The sequence below is a fragment of the Lagenorhynchus albirostris genome, chromosome 15 (assembly GCF_949774975.1).
Source record: "Lagenorhynchus albirostris chromosome 15, mLagAlb1.1, whole genome shotgun sequence".
Lineage (NCBI taxonomy): Eukaryota > Metazoa > Chordata > Mammalia > Artiodactyla > Delphinidae > Lagenorhynchus > Lagenorhynchus albirostris.
The window spans coordinates 82,488,186-82,492,971 of record NC_083109.1 but is presented as its reverse complement, the minus strand read 5'-3'; positions in this window follow the sequence as shown (position 1 = coordinate 82,492,971).

Here is a 4,786-nt window from a genome sequence, read left to right as displayed (position 1 = left end):
TCTAGCGCTCGGTTTAAGATTCCCAAGAGCAGGAACCTATATGGCACATAGTAGGTGCCAATTAATTTTAGTTAATAGTATGGCCTTTGCAGTCATACCTACTTATATTCAAACCTGAGTGCTGCCTCTTCATAGCTGTGTGACTTTGGGAAAGTTACTTAACCTCTCTGGGCTTCAGTTTCCTAAAAATATTTTTTTATAGTGCTTCCAATGTGTGAGGCCCAGTGCCAAAGGCTTTATACACATTATCTTGTTTATATAATGTAATTCCTCCTTGTTGGAGACAATCATAGCACCTCTTTACCTGGGTTTTGGTGGCGTGATCATGAGATAATTCTCAGAAGCTGCTCATGGCCTTGGGCAATTAACAGTCCATCTGGGTGGATAAGACCTCTCATGAGAATAGGTGAGTAACTCACTGAGTACTGTGAGTCATGCTACAGAATTATTGAACCCAAGGAGGTTGTGAAAACCCCCGAATTTGTAGCCAGTTGGTCAGAAGTGCAGGTGGCTGGGGACCCCCAGAAGCGTGGCTGGTATCTGAAATTAGGGCGGCTTTCAGGAAGCCCTTAACTTATGGAGTCTGTGCAAACCTCTGGTGGCATCGAATTCTGGGTTAGCCAGAACTGAATTGTGGTACACCCAGTTGGTTTCTCCTTTCCATCCAACAGGGAAAATATTCCCTCACACACTCCTGAAAGGAGTCAGCAGCTTGTGATCCTTCTCTCTCCAGTGGAGGCTGGTGTGGCCAGAGAGTTTTGTTTAGCACAACTAACCCCCATGCTGGGGATAAGCAGGCGTTAGCGTGAACCCTTGGCCTGAAAAGACCAATTACTTCTTACGTCCTCAACTAGAGGTGCCCCAAACCACTAAATGGCCCAGAAACCAAAGGCACAAATGAACGCAATCACCTTTCCCAAGTGGCAGAGGAGCCCTAAGAGAGTGTGTCTGGTGGGGTCTTCATTGCGATTAGGGGTGATGGTGTGGACGCAGGTTGAGGTTTTCACACAGCCCCACCGTTGGCTGGAGTTCCTGGCAGTGCTATCTTTGTAGAGTCGCTATTTAACTGGGTGACTTGCCTGGGCAGCCGCGGAGCTCTCCAATCTAACATATTTGACGCTTAATCACCTGCAGCACCAACGAAGCCCTGCTCTTTTTGTGTGGCTAAAAAATTACAACATCCAGACATGGCTCAGTCATGCTCTGTCTACGCTGCATTTGAAACACCTTTGCCCACGTGGAGCATCCACATGGGCCAGGTTTCCTATTAGGAGTGTGAGCTTTAAAAAGAAAGCACAGGGAAAGGCTCAGACCTCACTCTGGAAGGTCTTACTTCATGGGAAGAGACAGTGAAATTCTTGATTCCTCTCATCACATAGCCTAGAGTGGAGGGGAGTGGGAGGGAGGGAAGGGAGGGAAGGGAGGGGAGTTGTGCAAATGGATTTGAAGGGCCGAATGTGTATTTCTGGAGTGTGCAATCCTCCAGGGCTTACACACCCTCTGAAAGGGAAATGCATGGTTTCAGTAATGGATCTAAATCCCTCTGAAGGTCTTAATCTCACTGTGTTCACTGTTGGCTGGAACGAAGCCAATACCCCACATGGCCAGTTCCCAGCTGCTGCCTCCTGCTTTATTTTCTTTTTGACGCATAAACATCTGTTTCCTCGAGTATCTATCATCCAAGAATGGAAGCCTTGGGTAGACAGGAATCTGGTCCGTCTTTTTTCCCTGTCGCACCTCCAGACTGGGCATGTTGCCAGCACACAGTAGGAGCTTACTGAATGTTTGTCAAGGAAACCTCCTAACTGGCCTCCCTGCCTCTGGCCTCACCCCCTTTCACCTGCCTACTTAGCCCATCACCTGTGTCATTGCTCAGGTAACAGGTGACCTGAGACGATGTTTATTTCCAGCCCCCAGATCTAGCCTGGCCCCCAGGAACCCCCCACCCTGCTTGTATTTGGTGATTCCCGCTTCTGTCTTGTGCCCTCCTTGCCATGGATCTTCAAGGTCTCCTCAGCCTGGGGTGCCCAGACCCTCTCCTTGCCTTGCTGTCTTCCTTCCTCACACGTTTTCTCTTCAGCTCAGCCCCCAGAGTGCCGTGCACAGTTGTAACCACTGAACGAAAATGTCAGCCACCACAGGTCCACCATGCTGGGCCCTGCACCAAGCAAGGCCTTCTTTGTTAAAGACTTCCCATGTACATAATGTGCCAATATAAGTTCTTTTTGTAATAACTTGAATGGAGCTGCAGCCAGCTGGAAGAAAAAAAATCTGTTTTTCATCTAGCGGAAAAAACAATCCAATATTAGGGCACTCAGCCATTTGCACATCCGGATCCTTTTACCACAAATGGCTTAAGCGCCCAGGCACGCCACTGTACCCCTTCTAGACGGTCTGGGCACCAGAGCCAAATGAAGTTCCAGGCGGCAGGGGACAGAGCTCTCTGTGGCTTCCTGGAACTGCAGTCGCTGAGGAGACTTGATATGAGCAGCGACTGCAAATGGCCAGGAACCTGGTAATTGCTCATCAGGGTTGGTGCCCGGAGGCCGGGTGGGCAGAAGCTGGGAGAGACGCGCCCGCAGACAGCAGAGATGCCGTAGGTGCCGGGAGGCAGGTGGGGCAGGCGGTAATGTGAGCTTGACAGCGGATGTGTTTGCAGACATGCCTGTCATTCTCCCCTTGGGTTTGCCCTTCTGCGGGGGAAGTAGAGGTGGGAGGGTAAATAAATTTTATGCTTTTGAAAAGCCCTGCTGTAACTGCCTCCAGAAGACGGGGGTCAAATCCCCAAAGACCTTTACCAGTGGAGCCTATTTCCTATTCACAACCTCGGGAGGGGGAGAGTACCTCCCAAGGGTCTGCATCCAGTAACTGGTCACCTGTAGCCTGTGCACACAGCTTTGCCTGCCTCGCTAGCCATCTGCACCTATTATCTGCAAAATATGACTTTTAATTAAATGAACAAGAATAGCAATGATAATCGCCAGTTGCTAATGCAACACAGGAGCTCAGACGGGGCAATGTGATCAGGAAGGTTTAGGGAAGGGTGGAAATAGACGGGGGGTTGAAGCCCCCTAAAGTCAAACCCTGCTGGTTGCCACCATAGTCTGACTTGGGTTCTCCTTCAACATCTCACAGAAATTGCCTGTGAGTATTTTCTTCATCCAAAGCCCATGGGGGCCCTGACTCTCAGTGGCCACTGATCTTTGCTATCAGGTTTACTCGGCCCCAGGTCCCATCACTGGAAGTCTGGGGGTTTGACAAGAGATTCGCTGGAGATTACATAGGGTTGCTTTAGTTCCTACAGTCTGTAAACTTGAAATGTACAAACCCAGTCTCTGACCCAGACTCATGGGCACAGGCCACTTCCAACCTTCTTTTCTTTTTAAATCTTAAACAAATTCACCTTTTCCTTAGCACATCACAAATATTTCCAACAGAAGTACTCTCTCCCCAGCATCCTTCTTCCCTGGTGTCCAGGTTTTTCACGGTGCTTTCTGGCTGCTCAGAATCCCCACTGGGGAACTGGGACGAGAGCCTTTTTCTTTACGCTTAGCAGCATCCTGTGTCATGTACCTGTTGGGAGAAGAGCTCGGGCTCTCCTGCCATCTAATCTGAGGGACTAGTTCACACTAAGTTATTAAAGACTGACAATTGGTGCAGTGCCTTGACATTCCCAGAAAAGATACCTTAGAACTGGATTTTGACTAAAGATAAGGAGAGGCACCACAGTGGGCATTGGGGGAGATGTTTGGATAGAAACTTAACAACAGTTCACAGTGGCTCTGCTGTCACAGAGGCTGGGCCACAGAAAGAGGAAGACGGTGTGATTTCTGGAGCCCCTGATGAGCCTTCAGACACCTCTGTGTCTCAATTTGCCTTTTTTCTTCTTCAATTTGCTTTTCACATCTCTCTGTGTGCAGCCTGTTTCTCTGGAGGTAAGGGGCTCATTCCTTGCAGGCAGGGAGGGGTCTGCAGCCTTTCTAAGCCTCAGTGGGCCAGGCAAACGAATTTGGGAGTAAGAACAGGAGCAATTGCTCCTGAGCTAGGAGGTGGTCCTGTGAGAAGGGGGCATCAGGAAGGACAGACGATGCCACTCATCAATTCCTCTCATCAACTGAGGGCTGCTGTGTGAGGCTAGAGGCAGGGTCACCAGAAGGGAGACAGGTGTCTGTCAGGCTATGTGGGACCAGCCCTGAGCGACCAGATCACTCCCACAGGGCTATTCTAGTGGAGCTGCCAATCACTGCACCTTAGCTCAGGGATTGGCCCAAGGAGGGAGGTGGTCACGTGACTCAAGCTAGGCCAATAAGAGTGCTCCCCTGGGACTTTAAATGTGGAGCCAGGGGAGGAGTATTCCTTCCTCTTGGGCTGCTAAGCTGTGAGAACGTGAGTTCAGAGCTGCCATGGTTGAGCATCTTCCATTCATAACGAAAAACCTTATCAGCAATGGGAGGGGAAGAAGCTGATGTGTGGAGGGAAACAGAAGCAAGAGACTGGGTGGGGAGGCCTGTTGGTGTTCAACCCCCCAGAGCCAGCTCCCCATCCCTATGGCATTTGGGGTGGGAGATGTGGAGAGGTAGGGGGAGAACCAGGAGACGCATGTGGCAGAAACTGAGATGTAGTGGGGGAGGATCGAAAAGAAATGGGTGGTTGCCCATGGAGAATGACAGCAGGAAACCACCTGCTGGTGTGGCAACTAGAATCTCCATGTCCTTGACGGGGCAGCTGGGAGAGCTATTGCTGGCCAGAACGCTGCCCACTGACCTACAGCTGACAAGAGGGGTGC